This window comes from Euprymna scolopes, chromosome 30, assembly GCF_053919585.1.
Source record: "Euprymna scolopes isolate OS-2025 chromosome 30, ASM5391958v1, whole genome shotgun sequence".
In the NCBI taxonomy this organism is placed as follows: domain Eukaryota; kingdom Metazoa; phylum Mollusca; class Cephalopoda; order Sepiida; family Sepiolidae; genus Euprymna; species Euprymna scolopes.
The window spans coordinates 8,120,065-8,139,416 of record NC_136511.1 but is presented as its reverse complement, the minus strand read 5'-3'; the positions used below and the strand labels follow the sequence as shown (position 1 = coordinate 8,139,416).

Genomic DNA, 19,352 nt, shown 5'->3' with positions numbered 1-19,352 from the left:
TTATTAAGTGCAGTTTTGGGTGGAAAGCACCGAATCGATTCGTTACTAAGGTCAGGAATTGTCCGTAAAGATGTGACAAACAAAATGTTTGCCGTTTCTTGCGAGGATGGATGGAGAGGATTCATTTTTCTTGGCAGAAATTCTAGAAAGGATTAATTATAAAACCCCCTAAATCAGATTAGACTTGTTGTAAACATTTTCGAATTGAGATATTATTGGAGTTTCTGTAGAGTGCGTTCTTGCTTTGATAGGGCAAACACGACACTCACGTTTTTTTTTTTATATATGACTCATACGAACAATTACAAATGTTATAGGTGACAAATCAGAAAAAAAAAATGGATGAAAATTTAAATCTTATTAATGGGTTAGAATAGGTCACCATTTGGCAAGTATTAAATTAACTAACGGGGTGTTGTGAATGAACGAAAGATATGGTTAACTACCAAGACGTGTGTGTGTGTGTGTGTGTGTGTGTGTGTGTGTGTGTGTGTGTGTGTGTGTGTGTGTGTGTGTGTGTGTGAAAAAGACTAAAGGAAAACAAATTTAACACAGGAATAAATTATCAAAAAAATGAGTTTACCGGTTTCGTTTGGATGAACAAATGACTTCAGAAAAAAGTGAAAATGTGAAATTTATCGCCAGGTAATTTCGAAAGTTTTCGCCCTAATCACTGGAATGGTGAAGATCTTCCTGAGATTCCAGCCACATATTACGTTGTACACAAGACATTACTATTTAGTTATCTTCTCCTTTAAATTAAAATGTGGCAGACCAAAGAAAAATACTATTTCAAATTTAAATGTGACAGACCAAAAAGTGCCATTTCAGATTTAAATGTGACTAACCAAAGCAAATACCATTTCAAATTTAAATGTGACAGACCAAAGAAAATACCATTTCAAATTGAAATGTGACAGACCAAAAACGTGCGATTTCTAAATTTAAATGTGACAGACCAAAGAAAATACCATTCAAACTTAAATGTGACAGACCAAAGAAAATAATATTTCAAATTTAAATGTGACAGACCAAAAAAAGTGCTACTTCAAATTCAAATATGACAGACATAAGAAAATGCTAATTCAAATTTAAATGTGACAGACCAAAACAAAAATGACAGCAAATCTAAATGTGACAGACTAATTAACGTGCTATTTCAAATTTAAATATGATAGACCAAAGTAAATTGAAATCAAATGGACTTAAAGAAATGCTACTTCAAATTTAAGTGACACAGACCAAAGAAATTTCTGTTTCACATTTACTGTGACAGACCAAAGAAATGCTATTTAAAGCTTAAATGTAGTAGACCAAATTTTTAAATGTATTCTTAAGTAAAATTTACCAAAGAAGACAATGGAAGTGTTCTTGAATCTTCAAGTGCTCTCCTGACTAAAGGGAGTAAGGGGGGGGGGACGAACCTCCTTTAAAACTTCAAATATATCATATTTTGATGAAATTTATATCGTATATAAAACTTTTCAGGAAGAACGATGAAAGTGATCCCATGTTTCTACATTACCCTCTATGTGCCAAATATCTATGTGCTCCTACCTCTAAGTGACATACAGAGACACTACTACCCCCCTCTGTAAAACTTTAATCTATCTGTGTCTAAAACTAAACGCAACTTCCATGAACAAAGTTTTGTTTCCTACAACTGCCCGCCTGTGAAACTCTATACTTCAGGGCTTTCCAGCTAACTACGCTTATCTCGGCATTGTTTCCAGTTGTCCTGGACTTCTCCTTGCCACTACTCAAGCAGTGCCGATTCAGTAGAGGTGTGGTTGGGGATTGCAAAACCCTTGCCTCATAATTACATGCACAGCTGCCTCTACAGGGGATATCCTTTGTCTTTCGGGACTGAACAGAGGCATCAATCATCGACAGTATGGTCTTTTTCAAGTTCAATGTAAACAAGTTCTTGTTGAGCCATTTTCTTAATCAAATTCTACCCAATTTCCACTGCAATACATTATTACTTTGTTATATCACTTCCTGACATTTATAACTCTTATCATCGAGTGTCTTTCAGGCCTTGATAAACCGTCACTTCCTTGATAAAATATTCCATTTTTATTAAATTTATATCATATGTATAACATTATGTGGGGTAGATAATGGAAGTAGTCCCGTGTCTTAACATTACCTTCTATGTGGTGAATATCTAGGTGTCCTAACTTTAAGTCACCCATTGAACAGAACTGCCTTTTAAAACTACAAATGCGTATCTCCAATTTTAATAAAATCGAAACTATACTCATAAGACACTAATTCAGAGAGTTTTCCACAAATTTCCAGCTTCTTCTGACAATATTAGAAGGCAAAACTGAAGGAGAGTCAGTAAAAAAAATATAAGAGAAAGTAATATGGTGTTATGTGCATAGTGAAAATTAGTATAATTTTGAGTTATTTGGGGAAAAAATTTTTTTTAAAATCGTAGATTTATTTATTTATTTTTTTAAATTAGGTCACTCAGCAATCCGCAAAATGGAATCAAGATTTTTAGTAAATCAAAAATAAAAAAAAAATAAAAAAATGAAAGGTAAAATCAATTATATTGGATTTTAAATTGGATAAAATACATTTTTTTTTTTTGCTAATTACAACTGGGGAAGAATTTTTACCATAATTTCTGTTTTTCATGTAATTCTGTTAAAATTTCACCTAGTTTTCTTCAATTATGTCGATTCTTTGGATCATCATCATCATCATCATCATCATCATCATCATCATCTTAACAACCATTTTAGAAGCGTTTGAATTGCAGTTAAACGCACATGTTCTCAAAATATATAATTTGGAACTTCCCTTAGATCACACTGACCCAAATAAGAATATAATAAACTGTAATAAGACTATAATAACTAAAAAAAAACAAAAAAAAAAAACATGCACATACGAGGGTCGTTCCAAAAAGTAATGCCTCCTATTTTTTCACTCCAAAAAATTGAAGAACTACTTAGACAAGAATGGTACACGTCATGATTCTGAGGTCCATTGCAACATTGAAGTTTAGATGTACTGAGTAGCTATATTTTTAATCCCTGGGTAAGTCGATCTCTCCTGATATGGGTGGTTCAGCTTATCCCATAACATAAAAAGCTAGCTCCCCAAAAAGGGGCACTCTGGATAGGAACGAAAATAAAAATTGTCTTAGTCATGGAGGATCTCTCCTCCATCGACCGAGGACAGAAAAGGTGAAGTGTAGCATCAGACCAGATGGCATTTATTTGTTTCCCCACGAAAGCAAATTAGACACAAGGCTGTTTTCTAATGTGGGGGGAAAAACAGCTCCCCCTAAAAGAGGGCACTCTGGCAGTGCCCAAATAAATAGCAATTGTCTCGGTATGAAGGGTTTTCCCTTCATTGACCAAGGACCAATTACTTAAGTGTAGGATCAGAACATATACTACACTGTGATCATGTCACAAAGGCCAAGGAATGTTGTTCCTTGTTTGATGTGAAATAAAACATACGTATCCAAATACCATGGGCCATGAACATATATCCCTGTCTTTCCTCTTATATATAAGGAACTTTGTCCGCATGAGTTTCTGTGTGCAAGTTCGTTCCCTATGAACTCCTAAACGGCTAGGCTGATTTAAAAAAATTTTCACATCGAGGTACTTTATGTGCCTGGCAGTGTTCTTAGATAGTTTTTGTATCGTAATGTCTTTGATAACTATCGATAATCGAATAATCTGATGAAAGAAGGAACAGACGATTTTGACAAAAGTTAACACCTTACACAGCCTAACATCACAATTGCATTTGAGAAGTTATATTACCACAAGCGGAAAGATACAATATATCAAAATCAACAGTAGGTTCTTTGATATGACAGCATTCGAAATGAATGGTTCTGTTTAACGCACAATTGCACCATGATACTTGACTTTTTTCATTTTAAACTTAAATTCAAGCCATTATCACTGCATAAGCAGTAAGGCTATATATAAAATCATCAGTCATTTGATATGACAGGGACGCATTCACATAAATGTTTCTGTTTAGAGCACAACTGAAGCATGATACTTGACTTTTGCATTTTAAACTTTAATTCAAGACGTTATATATAAAAAATAATTTTCTGAAATCCACAGTAAGTTCTCTACAGTGCAATGTAGACTACCATGTATTGTGAACTAAGTCACTGCAGGGAGGCATGTGAAGCTTCCTCCCAGTGCACCATAATGTGTCCCCAGCTAGAATTGGCAATCAATCGATTTGATTGAAAAATGAGTGATTTCACCGATTTTGATGACAATATGGGAGTGTGAAACATTCGATGATCAACATTCAATCCCGGGCAACGTCACGTCTACCTGCCAATATATATATACATTTATATATATCAAAATTTAACGGTTTTAAGACCAAAACTATTGCCAATATTTTTTTTAATAAATATTTTTTTATTAAAATAAATTCAATATTTCAAATTATAACCAATTCCTCATCAAGAAAACCCAGGTGTTTTTTTTTATTTTTATTATAATTTTTTTACGTCGCATGGCAAAGATAACGTCTTCAGATATTGTTGAAGGCTTGAATGTTCAATACAGTGTAAGCGTCGGTCAACGCGTGTGTCATATAATATAGAAATTCACGGTTTTTTAAATACAGTTGATATATGGAATACAAAATTTAAACTTTAAACGTTTTTAAGACCAAAACTATTGCGGACCTTTTCTTTTAAATAAATATATATATTTTTATTTATTAAAACGAATTCAATATTTCGAATTATAACAAATTCATCATCAGGAAAATTCAGGTGTTTTATTATTTTCTTTTTCTTTATGCTGAATGGCGGAAATCCTTGGGACGTCTTCAGATGTTGTTGAAGTTTTGAATGGTATATATATATATATATATATATATATATATATATATATATATATATATATATATATATAAATACTTAATTTACTCACATAAAATTAATATACGAAGGTATAGATTTATGTGTAAACTTTAAGTATTTACTTTAAAAATGCTCAATACGTAGGTAGAGCTAGTTAGTAAGTTATAAAATGTATATGACGATTAAGCTACACTGAAGTTATAAAATGTATATGATATAAAATGAATATTCCGCGTTTCATCCACTCTAGAACTCTTCAGGCTTATGCCTGAAGAGTCCTAGAGTGGATGAAACGCGGAATATTCAGTGTAGCTTAATCGCCATATACATTTTATAACTTAGTAAGTTATAAAATGTATATGACGATTAAGCTACACTGAATATTCCAATCGCCATATACATTTTATAACTTAGTAAGTTATAAAATGCATATGATATAAGTAAGTTATAAAATGTATATGATATAAAATGAATATTCCGCGTTTCATCCACTCTAGGACTCTTCAGGCATAAGCCTGAAGAGTTCTAGAGTGGATGAAACGTGGAATATTCAGTGTAGCTTAATCGTCATATACATTTTATAACTTACTAAGTTATAAAATGTATATGGCGATTAAGCTACACTGAATATTCCGCGTTTCATCCACTCTAGAACTCTAGAACTTAGTAAGTTATAAAATGTATATGACGATTAAGCTACACTGAATATTCCGCGTTTCATCCACTCTAGAACTCTTCAGGCTTATGCCTGAAGAGTCCTAGAGTGGATGAAACGCGGAAACTACTTAATTTACTCACATAAAATTAATATACGAAAGTATAGATTTATGCGTAAACTTTAAGTATTTACTTCAAAAGTGCTCAAAACATAGGTAGAGCAAGTTAGTAAGTTATAAAATGTATATGGCGATTAAGCTACACTGAATATTCCGCGTTTCATCCACTCTAGAACTCTTCAGGCTTATGCCTGAAGAGTCCTAGAGTGGATGAAATGCGGAATATTCAGTGTAGCTTAATCGCCATATACATTTTATAACTTACTATATATGTATATATATACGTTTAATTATAAAGAAATATATATTTTTAATGTATATTTTCCATAAAATCTTTCCCAACTTGTCACAATTAATTAAGCCCCATAAAAGTGTTTTGTTAAATGGCGGAAATTCATTAATCACCTCATCAAAGACAACTTTCCTTTCGTCAATTTTTATCCTTTTAGTCATAAGAACATAAATCTGTCTCTGATGAGTTGTTTGGTAAATTTCCACCATTCAACGAAACACGTGTAAGACAAATTATAACTACTAATAAAATAGCATAAGTGTGATGTAAATGCATCTTTGGTTTGGTATGTTTAATTCCGATATATATGAATTTATATGTTTATGTGAATTTATCACCAAAATCTGATTGATTGAAATTACAACGTTACAGAAAGACTAGAAAAAAATTCGGCTCTTTCTGCTCCCTCTCTTTTTCTCTCTCTCTCTCTCTACAGCTATAGATTAAATTATATTTACGTGTTCAAATATATGTTTCTTCATCAGGTAAGTCTCCAGGCGTTTCTTTTCGTTTCACCTACCCCAGCAAGGAGTACGAGGTGCATATATTCGAGGTCCTGTTCCAAGATGTGCCCCGTTGGATCTCTGTTTTTGCCTGTTCAGTTTTCCCTTTTTATTTAGGTTTTTCATTTTACTACAATATGGGCTTAAATAATCACGGGCTCATTCTTATTGGCTGAAAATTCTGATTGTGAAAGTGAATGACAGAAATGAGTTATATATCTATCTATATATCTAAAAGTGGAAGTGTCTGTGTGTCTGTCTCTTTACAATTCCCTACGCAATAACTCTGTCAATTTTCAGTCTACAGACTCGAAATTTGATATACAGGGTACTGAGATTTGGAAAATCTTTGTAATCCGTTTTCGGCCAGAAATTTGGCTGTTAAGGAGTCAAAGTTAAACGATTTGACCTTTGAGAACTCTACCAAACTCTTCCGACAATTTTGGGTCTAAACACTTTAAATTTTAGATATAGGTTCCTTGGACATGGATCTAACTTAATAACTTGATTTGAGCCCAAAACAATAAATTTTAAGGGGTCATAATAGGGGTCAAAGTTTAAAAAAATTTGACCTCTGCGATCTCTACCAAATTACACAATTTCTAGTCTAAACATTTGAAATTTTACATAAAGTGTATTCAGAGATAGGGCAAGCTTTTTAATCGGTTTGGATCGAAAATTTTTGGTTACTAATATATAAATGTATGTATGTATGTTTGCATGTCTGCCTTAAACTTTCAACAGAGGCAGCAGATTTTACCAAGATCAGTATCCTTTTAAAGTCCAACCTTTTAGATGACAAATATCGAAAAATTGGCTAAAAACATTAATATCTTCACCTTTAACTGGGAACTTTTCTACAGGGAGGGGTCGCTTTTTTCACCGATATTTTTGAAAGTCAGCCTCTCCTTTCGATTGTCCAGCCTTAATTTAAACCTACGTCACTTCCGGTTTGACGGTGGTCGTAACAACAAAGACGTCACGTTTTTTCACGTTCTTTACCTCCTTCATAGTACAGGTTCGAGACAACGCCGGGCTGAAATGCTAGTATATCTATAAAAATGAAATTTTCTGTGTGTGTACATTTCACTACCAAACTACTCTGTCAATTTTCAGTACAGACTCGAGATTTGACATAAGGGGTATTGAGATTTGGGAAAATCTTTTTAATTGGTTTTCGGCCAGAAATTTGGCTATCAAAGGGTCAAAGATCAACGATTTGATCTTTGAAAACTCTACCAAACTCCTCTGCCAATTTTGAGTCTAAACACTTACAATTTCAGATGTGGGTTACTTGGACATGGATCAAAGTTTTTATTTCGATTTCAGCCCAAAACAATAAATGTCAAAAGGTCAAAATTGGGGTCAAAGTTTAAAAACATTTCACCTCTGCAGTCTCTACCAAATTAGCCAATTTTTTGTCTAAACATTTCAAATTTTAAATAAAGGGTATTCAGACATGCAGCAAGCTTTTTAATCCGGTTTTGGGCGAGAATTTTGCTGCCAAGAGGTGAAAGTTGAAAAAGTTGACCTTTGCAGACTCTACCAAACTCCTCCGACAATTTTGGGTCTTACCATTTGAAATTTTAAATGTAGGTTACCTGGGCATGAGTCAAACTTTTTAATATGTATATTGCTGTGTCGTGTTACAATAATAAAAGAAGAAAATCAAGTCGAGGTTGGCTTAAGGAACAAATGTAGTTAACATCACAGGTACAAAGGTAGGAAATGGGTATAACTGGCTGCATGCAGCTAATCATTGATAGTACTGTCGCTTGTTCCATCGGTGTAGGTATTATTGGCAATAGTGAGAACCGGTGTAATTTCCCTTGTGTTAGAAAGGCCGTGTAACATATATATACATATGCACATAAAGTTATGAACAGTACATAGGGCCCAAGCAAAGCTGGGCTAAACAGCTGATTCCTTATAAAATAAGAGCATGGGGAACGGAAGCAACTAACATTTAACGAAAGAGGGTGAGGGTGATGAGTAAAAACTTAGTAAGGGATGAATTACTTGATGAGTTAATTGCAAATTTCGCCTAATTAATTAAAATAGTTTCTTTTCTTTTTTTCGACCCTCACTCAATCCCAAAACTGAGTAATATATTAGCAGGTATTTTTTTGTGATTAAAATGCACAATAATAAATAAAAAACAAATTTAAATGAAAACAAAAATAAAATAACAAGAAAAATTGTTTTATTTCCATTACTGTCTTCAGCTTGCTTCAGCCAATTTAACCTTTGACCTTCTTCAGGTGTATCTTGTCAAACTCGGGAATCTTTCTGCTGAATACTGAAATCGGTACAGTTATTTAATCCACAGGTAGGGTAGCATGATCTCGTTCCATCAGTCATGATTAGGTAGAAGTCCTGAGTAACTCGCAATTGTATTTTTAGTATCGCCCGTACTAAGGATTGAACCTTCAACCTCCAGAAGATTGTCATTTACAATTGAATTTTACTTAATACTATATCCATTACACCACAGACCTGCTGCGAAATTCCGTACAAATTCCCAAGTTCGACAGAAAGATTCTTATGTTCAACAAGACACACCTGAAGAAGTTTGGAGATTATATCGACCGAAACGTGAAAATAACACTCAAGATGAGAATAGTAGTCCGAATAATCCAAAGAATATGAATTATCAAGCCACATCTCAAAAATTCAGAACCATAATATTTCATTTTCATTTATTTCAGGTCCAAATTAGCATGTGGAGAACCGACTGGATTTTGTAATTTCCAGGGATCATTGTCAAATCGAAAGGTAAGTCAATTTTATGTTTTTTTGTTTTATTTAATCATAAACACCACTTGAAAACAACAGCCAATGGATAACTTGTCAGTTGAATGATGAAAAATATTATGAGAGGATTAAAAATAATGGACGGAATGAATGAAATTTGATTACGAATGAAAACGGTATATGATAAGTATTTATTGACATTGAATTTCCAATTTCTTGGCAAGAAACTCTGTTCATGGAAATTATGTTTGACAGAGGAAGACATGAAAAGTTCCTTACAGTTCTGGTTATCAATGTTTTACACAGAGGAATCTGAGACTGAGGCTCAGTTGAGCACGTTTTTATGAGAATAACGGTTGAGTAGAGAAAGACTAACAACGTTGCAACGTCGTTATTAATTTAAGAATGAACCAAATGTTGAATCTATAGGCCTGAAAAAAAAAAGAACAATTTTGACGCGTATTTTTAGGTGAAATAAACAGTTGTTTATCTCTTTGTTTTCACGTGCAAATCGCCGACGTGTATTTACAATACAATATGTTCCCTCTTTCTTTAGAACTACTGCTTGTGCAACGATGCTATTCTCTTTAGAACCAACAGATCGGCCGGGTCGCTTTTAAAGGGGTAGGGGGAGCAGACTATCGTGTTTGTCAACTCACCTTTCCTCTCTTCTCTTTCGTCCTTAATATAAAGACGTAATTATGTATATAGTTTAGTAGAAATGGTAATTAATAAAAACTGAAGAAAGTGCTCAATACTGTTGTAGAGCAAATATGCGTTTTATTTTTTATTACCGTATCTTTCTGTTAAGTTACATTATTGTTTCAGCTACCCGGCCGTTTTTTTTTTTTTGGCCGTCTGTAGCTTCCTCAGACTTTTACAGAAATGTTCGTTAACCCTCTCAAAACAATTAACAACAAATAAAAACCAAATAAATAAATCGAATCATAGCCCCCCCCGCCTCCGAACCTAAGCGAACACCCAACAGGTTAAGACATACTTATCAAGAAATCATCTCACCAACGAGATGCCAAAAACTTTAACATTAAGACTCGAATTTTAAAGTAACCCCCCTCCTCCTCCTTCTACCCCCACATATCCCCCTTCACCTTCCATGTATCCCTATGCCCTCAGCCACACCAGAAATGAACTTCCCAGACCTTCCCCCACAAGGTCCTTAAACCCCAAAACTAAAACATTACCGACATACCAAGCACCCCCTCCCACCTTGCCCCCTTGTTCCTTTCCTCTTTTTTTCGCTCTTCTCGCACCCCTCCACATACATCAGCCACTCTTTCATTCCATCATAACGAACATTTCTGTAAAAGTCTGAGGAAGCTACAGACGGCCAAAAAAAAACGGCCCCAACTCTAATTAGGTCCCGTTTCTTAGTGTTTTGTCTGAATGAAATGAAACGTTGGTCATAACTAGTTTATTATATTCAAGGCATCACATCAAAACACTAGGGTCTTTGGCCTTTTTTTATCCGTTCTACAGCATATGTTCTAGATGGCCTCCATTTAGGTTTTTTTTTGTGTGTCACTCTCTCTCTCTTTCTCTCTCTCTCTCTCTCTCTCTCTCTCTCTCTATATATATATATATATATATATATATATATATATATATATATGATTATACCAGTCAAGTGAACTGAATTATGTATCATTTCAATTCAAATCAATAAATTATTTAATATTACTGTAAAGGTCAGTCGGTCTTTTTTAGTTTAGTTTTGTTTCGTATATGCAAACATTTATAATAGCTTATAATTATTGATGCTATTTTCATAAGTATGTATACATAAATTAGAATTAATGAATTTACTAATTATAAAACAGAACATTTTGGTATAATATTCATAAATTAATAGAGAATGTTAGTACGAATAGTTGGTCTAATGACTTTATTTTTTAAATTCAAAATGGCGTAATCGAACCATATTAAAGGTATTTGCAGCTTCCCTTCCAATTTTCGGATTTTAATTATGTCAAATGACACTTTATTTCCTTTTGACAGATTGATTGTTGCTATTTCTTCTAATGAGTTAGGGGCAAAATAGATTCTCTGATTGATATAATAATTAAGTGATTGATTTTGTGCTACGAAACAGATACTGTGAAGTATTGTAAATGTCAACTGAATTAAAGGAATAAATTATAAGATGATCAACATCATGAAATTTGGAATATAATGTTTTGTCGTTTATTCACACACACACACACACACACACATATATATATATATATATAAACTTATAAACCTGTAAACCTGTAAGGAAGGTATACAAAATTTTAATTATTTGACAGATAAACAAGAAAAACCTTATTCCATGAGGTTTCGAAGAATGCAATTCTTCTTATCAGAGGATTCCGTGACGTCACACTCATGCCACGTCTTTAATGCTTACATGACAGTAACTCGGCACATGAGTCGTCAATATTTGTATGTGTCCTGGCTTGGTCATTTATTAAGTTACACCCCACCCCCACCCCGTGAGACAGATTTTTAAGTTATATTATTTGAATTTTTTTGGCATTACTGCTCTCATCTTGATGCTGTTCTCACGTTTTTGGCTGGTGTTAACCTCCGACCTGATCAAACTTGGGATATCTACAGAACTTCAAAAACTCAACGCTTTATTTAATGTACAAATGTAGATTGTTCTTGTTCCGTCAACCCTGACTTAAGTAATTCATAATTGTATTCTTAGTATCAATAGTACTGAGTATGAGTGTTGCATACCCCTCTCCTCTCCGAGGTATGTGTCGCAACACATAAGTTGTTACCAATGCAATCACAAATAATAACTACACAATTATTCCTATCTCGTGACTTCCACGATTACAAAATGGATGGCCCCATGTCCAATAACTAGTGCCTGTTAAATAAATAAATTAATTAATTAAATAAAAAACCATACGAGGTGCTTTCACTAAGATTCCAGATTTTTTTTTTCGTACAGGCATTTAAAATTGGCATAGACTCTTGAAAATTCAGTATCTTATTTCCATACATCTTATGAGATGACTGACTAAATGATTTGAGTGCATCAGCTTGAATCGAAACCGAATTTATGATTTCAGCCTCACATGAACAGCTGCAGCAGAAATTGGAATACACTCTACTAAAGCCTGATTGTCACAGCTGGTGAATTTCAAAACTGAAATCTAGACGTGAGGACACTTTAGAAGAACGATATGCTATAAAATTCTGTTTGCAACTTGGAAAAATGCCACAGAAACGTATAGAATGCTTCAAACTGCTTTTAGACCGTCTTGCATGAATCAAGTATGAGTTTTTGTGGCATAAGAGATTCAAGGAAGGCAGGGGAGCTGTGAGGGATGATGAGAGGTGTCGGAGGAGTGAGGAAATCAGAACACCAGAGTTGATGGGCCAAATAAAGAATTCCATAAATAAGGACCGTCGTGTGTCTACAGAGTAGAACAAGAACGGTACAACAAGTGCATAGCAGCCGGAGGAGATTACTTTGATGGGAACTAGAGTTTCATGTGTAATAAAAAAAAACTTATTGAAGGCACTTTGTATCTCGTGACTTCCACTCCTTCCACTGTTCCATAATGGATGGCCCCATGTCGGATAACTATTGCCTGTTTAAGTAAATAAATAAATTAAATAAACAACATATATAGGATAAATTAGGTTTCAAGAACCCCAGAAAATAAGCAAAATGAAAGCGGTAACTTCGGATCTACACTGCTCACTTTCAATGCACATAGCACCTGAAAAGAAAGGCATAATAATCTAGAGTTTTTTTGTTTTTGTTTTTTCCTTCACAAAGTCAATTCTTAATATAGGGAAGGATTTATCTTTACTGGAATCTTTGAAACCTAACTGCACAGGTGGGTGCAATAGGTATACAGTGATAAAAAAGAGAAACATATTTTACACACTGATTTATTATGCAAACAAATGAATATTGCTGATGAAAAGAAATAGAAAATCAAAAGAGTATTTGCAATTGTGTTAATCACAAATACACTTCCGATTTTCAGATTTTGTAATCATGCCCATATTCCTTTATTTTCTAGCTATGAGTTGATGAGTTCCTATTATTCTAATGACTTAAGGACTGAATAAATTAAAAAAATTGACATAATGATTATATAAATGATTCTGCGCTACGAAACAGGTGTTGAACCTTTTAACATGCTGAAAGAAATAAACGGTAATATGGACAACATCTTGAAATTTGGAATATAGACCTTTTGTCATTTATTTGCATGTGCTGTTTTCGTATCGACTTTCATAAATTAAAGGATTGGTATAAATAAAGGAGAAATATGATTGAATAAGCATATTTTCCTATAAACATATATATATATATATATATATATATATATATATATATATATATATATATATATATTTACCATATACTAATATCAAAAGAAAACTTACCATATACTAATATCAAAAGAAAACTTATTAAACAAAAGACTAGATGTAATCCACGAGTGTTTGCACAGAAACAAATATTTAATTTCACGCACTACAGCGAATTAGGAAATAAATGCAAGGGAGGTAATCCTAGATTAAAAATGATACCACGAGAGTGACCTCCCCTGCATCGAGTAATATAATACGAATTCAAACACTAAGCAAAAAAAAAAAAACAATATTAAAATAAAGACGCATAAATATAGGAATAAAATTATATAGATTATATGATAATTGGAGAGAAAATACGAAAAACAGGGAAAATTAAAACAAAAATAAATAATTAATAAATAAAAAGTAAAAATACGAAAGTACGGGTTAAAACGGAAAACTATAGTGAGGAAGCATGGCTGTGGAAATCTTTTTACCCGAATACGATGTCCAGCATGTTAAAAATATACCATTTGTTGTAAAAATCTAATGGATAAACATCTAAAGAAGTTGGGGAAGGGACAGGATATTTTTACGGAAACATAAATCATAAAATTGCCAACTCATTAATGAAGCAGCTGTAATGGAAAAATCCAGGAAATAAACGAAGGTTATAATAAAGAAAACGTGAGTCTTTGAATTTTCAACACAATTTTTCACTATATATATATATATATATATATATATATATATATATATATATATATATATTTATACTAGACTACCCGTGACCTGTTGGATCAGTATATGCTAGAACTAGCTACAATGAAACATACAAATAAAATTGGTAAGATGCCGATGATAAAAAAGTGGAAGAGATTTAGTTCTGTTTGTATTTAAATATTTTAAACACAAAAAAATTGTCGATTAAAAAAAAAACTTTCATGGCTTTGTTTGTATTTAATTACACATGCGCAGAATTTTTTTAAACCAGAAGTTGTAGACTGGAAACACGGTTTCAACATCCTAGCAAGACGATTTGAGTTTTATGATATATAGAATACAATTTTAGACTGTAAATTATAGTTTGCATGAATTTATTGTTTGAAAGGATACTCAAATAAGAAATGTTAAAAAAAAAAATATTAAAATTTTCTATTATTTGAGCATCTTGAGGAACAATAAATTCGTGTAAATTATAATTCACTTAAATTGTTCTTTTTCCTTGACGCATCGCAATAGAGGCAGACTCAACCTTCGGTGCGTCAAGCTTCTTTGTGCCGGCCAAAGGAAACATCACACGCATTGTTTCTCTTTGGGGAACTTTGAATCTTTTCTTCCGTTCCCCCCCCCTCGTTGTGCCAATATTTTAATCGTTTTTAAACGTTAATAAATTTATTTTAGTGTCCCCGTACTTTTGGCACATTCAATAGTTCCCCATTAGAACTCTTTATTTTCGACATAATATTAATTTGTACGCTATCGATTTTCTCCTGATGAGATGATAGCCGAAAGAGCTCTTGAGAAACTTCCGCATATTTTATTCAATATATATATATATATATATATATATATATATATATATATATATATATATATATATATATATTAGAAAAAGTACCCGTCGTTGACTGGGTTCAAAAACAGCCTACAGAAAATAGATTCTGATTTATTAAAGTATGATAGGTTATGAAAATGAAGGGTTGTAAAGAGATAGCTTCGATTTCCATTCTATGGAGGCCAGACGCGAACGCAGACCCCACAATTTTATTATACCATCCCTATTTAGGTTAAAACATACTTATCAAAGTATTCTTATGTACGTCTATATCAAAAACACTTGTAAACGTTTTTTTTAATTTTTAAATTTTTTATTTCTTTGTGGACCAAGCCTCACAATTTTAATGAACCACTGTCCTGCCAGATCAAACATACCCATTCCTGTGTCTCGATACATTTTCTATCATTATATGTAATCAGTTTTTTAAAATAGTCAACTATATAGGAGCCTATTCGTGACCAGACCCCCCCCCCACACACAGACATTCAACTTTATATTATATATATATATATATATATATATATATATATATATATATATATATATATATATATACACGGCATAATCGAGTTGACGTATATATATATATATATATATATATATACATATATATATATATATATACATACATATATATATATATATGCATACATATATATATATATATGCATACATATATATATATACATACATATATATATATACATACATACATATATATATGCATATATATATATATATATATATACATATATATATATATATACATACATATATATATATACATACATATATATACATACATATACATACATATATATATATATATATATATATATATATATACACACACGGTATAATCCCGTTGACACACTGGTTCTCCGAAGTTAAGCAAAGTTGAACCTGGTTAGCAAAGTTCACCGAAGTTAAGCAAAGTTGAACCTGGTTAGTATCAGATGGGTGGCCTTTTGGGAATTTTAGGTGTTGCATGTGCTCTCCGCTTATCTCGGCATTTGTTTCTAGTCGTCCTGTACTTCACCTGCCACTAGTATTTAACAATGTCGTCCCAGGAGATGTGTGATTGGAGATTGAGCACCTCCTGCCACAAAAATTTCACACGCAAGCAACCCTTCATGGGTATCCATAGTCTGTCCAAAACTGAGGGAGACTGCTTTGTTGCTTTATATATATATATATATATATATATATATATATATATATATATATATATACCCCTAAAAATGAGATAATAGTGCATATGTAAGGGATGAAATTTATGTATATGAAATGGGAGGCAACTCTTTAAAGTTTATGTTATGGTTAACTACATAATATGAGTAATACAGTTATTGCTTACAGCAAAAACATTATATATATATATATATATATGATGAAAATAATGAAAATATTATTCCGACAAAATAGAGAAAATAAAAAAGGAACAAACCGTATTATGTGTTCACCAACGTTTCGTCTTTATTTCGAGACTTCCTCTGGATGATAGGAAGTCTCGAAATAAAGACGAAATGTTGGTGAACACATAATACGGTTTGTTCCTTTTTTTTTCTCTCTCTCTCTCTCCCTCTCTCTCTCTCTCTCTCTCTCTCTATATATATATATATATATATATATATATATATATATATATATATATATATATATAGACACATTTACCTGGCTTCACCCCGAGAAGAAACTTTCATAGGAATATTTAGTTCGCAAACGGTCCCCAGTTGCATACATATCAACGTTAGGGGAAATGACGACGTTTGGGTTTTCAGTTCTTGCAAGGAGGTGTCGACGTCTTCCTACATACAGCGCTTGGTATTCCCAAATGATTAGCCATTCGGTACTGACCAGGCTCAACGTTTCTTACCTTCAGTGATCTAATGAGAACTACTGTGTCAACGTGATTATGTCGTATGTATATGTATATATGTTTTTTTTTTAAGTAGCAGGAATACTAGTCGACTACAAGAATAAATGAGACAATGAAAGTCGATTTTTCGTTTGTGTATTTGTTTGGTATTACGTATATATACATAGGATGAAACAACAGCAAACACTTGTATTGTAAAATAACATATATTCAACACATAACACAAAAAACTACATCTTAGCCTTTGGGATCAAAGAGTAGTATATGTTCTGCCCTCATAGGGATCTTTTTAGACTAAGCAATTTTAATTTTCGTCTTGGTCCAGAGGGCACCTTTTGAAGAAAGTGGATTTTCCCCACATAAAAAAAACTTGACCTTGTGTCTAACTTTGTCCTTCGTGGGGAAGCAAGTAAATAAGGACACGAAAGATCGCGACTGAGAGTTCGGACTACTTTTAAGTGGACCATCTTGTATCTCATTCAGATTATGTAATAATCTGAGCAGAAAAAATAACTGTATATCTGCTGCAAAAGAAACAGAAAAGAAAACCGATGTAGATATTGAGTTGCGTGAAAAGAAGTTATCTTCATCTTTGGAAATTTGAATCCGACAAATCCCAAATGACGTAAATAAAGTGATACATTTTGCGTTCGATATTCATCGTTTTCAATAAAATCTTGTTCCATACAATATTTTCAATAAAGTGAGGAAATTTTTTTAATTGTTTATATATATATATATATATATATATATATATATATATATATATATATATATATAATGTGAGAATTTTACTTTATTTTTCTTTATATATATATATATATATGAAAATTTTACTTTATTTATATATATATATGCATATATATATGTGTTTGTGTGTATGCATAATATATGTATGTATATAAAGAAAAAATAAAATAAAATTATTTTTCTCACTGTATAAGAAAAAATGGAAAAATTACTCGTCAAACTATATATATACACATACTAACATATATATATACACACACTAACACATATATGTGTATGTATATATACATTGACAAACGAGAAATAATTTTTTATCTCTTTTGCTGGTTTTTTTTTTTTGTTACATTCACACGTTCATTGCTAATGTCATGTTGTCACCAAGAATATGCAATGGATGTGCACTTTTATGCAGAAATGCACTTCCGTGTGCAGAGATGCGTTTAAAGCCGAATTCCTTCAATTCTAAAAAGTTTCATCAGAAAAAGGATCCATCGTTCCTTCCGTTTTTGCATCATTCCGTCACACCTTATCCGTCAGTTTATCAGCAACATTTCAGTTTAAAATAATGAAACGTCTTCTTTTAGTATTTTTCCAAGTACGTCTTACGCTTTCTTGAATGAGTATTGTTTTTTTAGATGAGTATTGTTTTTTTAGATGAGTATTGTTTTTTTTAGATGAGTATTGTTTTTTTAGGTGAGTATTGTTTTTTTTAGATAAGTATTGTATTTTTTAGATGAGTATTGTTTTTTTTAGATAAGTATTGTTTTTTTTAGATGAGTATTGTTTTTTAGATAAGTATTGTATTTTTTAGATGAGTATTGTATTTTTAGATGAGTATTGTTTTTTAGATGAGTATTGTTTTTTTAGATAAGTATTGTTTTTTTTAGATAAGTATTGTATTTTTAGATGAGTATTGTTTTTTTAGATGAGTATTGTTTTTTAGATGAGTATTGTTTTTTTAGATGAGTATTGTTTTTTTAGATGAGTATTGTTTTTTTTTTAGATAAGTATTGTTTTTTTAGATGAGTATTGTTTTTTTAGATGAGTATTGTTTTTTTTAGATGAGTATTGTTTTTTAGATAAGTATTGTTTTTTTTAGATGAGTATTGTTTTTTTTAGATAAGTATTGTTTTTTTTAGATGAGTATTGTTTTTTTAGATGAGTATTGTTTTTTTTAGATGAGTAATAATTTTTTTTTAGATGAGTATTGTTTTTTTTAGATGAGTATTGTTTTTTTAGATGAGTATTGTTTTTTTTAGATGAGTATTGTTTTTTTAGATAAGTATTGTTTTTTTAGATAAGTATTGTTTTTTTTAGATAAGTATTGTTTTTTTTAGATGAGTATTGTTTTTTTTAGATGAGTATTGTTTTTTTAGATGAGTATTGTTTTTTTTAGATAAGTATTGTTTTTTTAGATAAGTATTGTTTTTTTAGATAAGTATTGTTTTTTAGATAAGTATTGTTTTTTTAGATGAGTATTGTTTTTCTAGGTGAGTAATATTTTAAGATGAGTATTGTTTCTTTTAGATTAGTATTGTTTTTTTAGATGAGTATTGTTTTTTTAGATGAGTATTGTTTTTTTAGATGAGTATTGTATTTTTTAGATGAGTATTGTATTTTTTAGATGAGTATTGT

At 31.8% G+C, this 19,352-nt stretch overlaps 1 protein-coding gene across 3 annotated transcripts in view; it reads left to right on the top strand.

Moving 5' to 3' along the window:
- LOC145254646 (protocadherin Fat 4-like) overlaps positions 1-19,352 on the top strand; it is a 1,852,201-nt gene that overhangs the window by 801,253 nt on the left and 1,031,596 nt on the right. For all 3 annotated transcript variants that reach the window (XM_080113277.1, XM_080113278.1, XM_080113279.1), the window contains exon 4: positions 9,153-9,219. The gene's annotated coding sequence lies outside the window, so the exon portion shown is untranslated. The remainder of the gene's footprint in view (positions 1-9,152; positions 9,220-19,352) is intronic.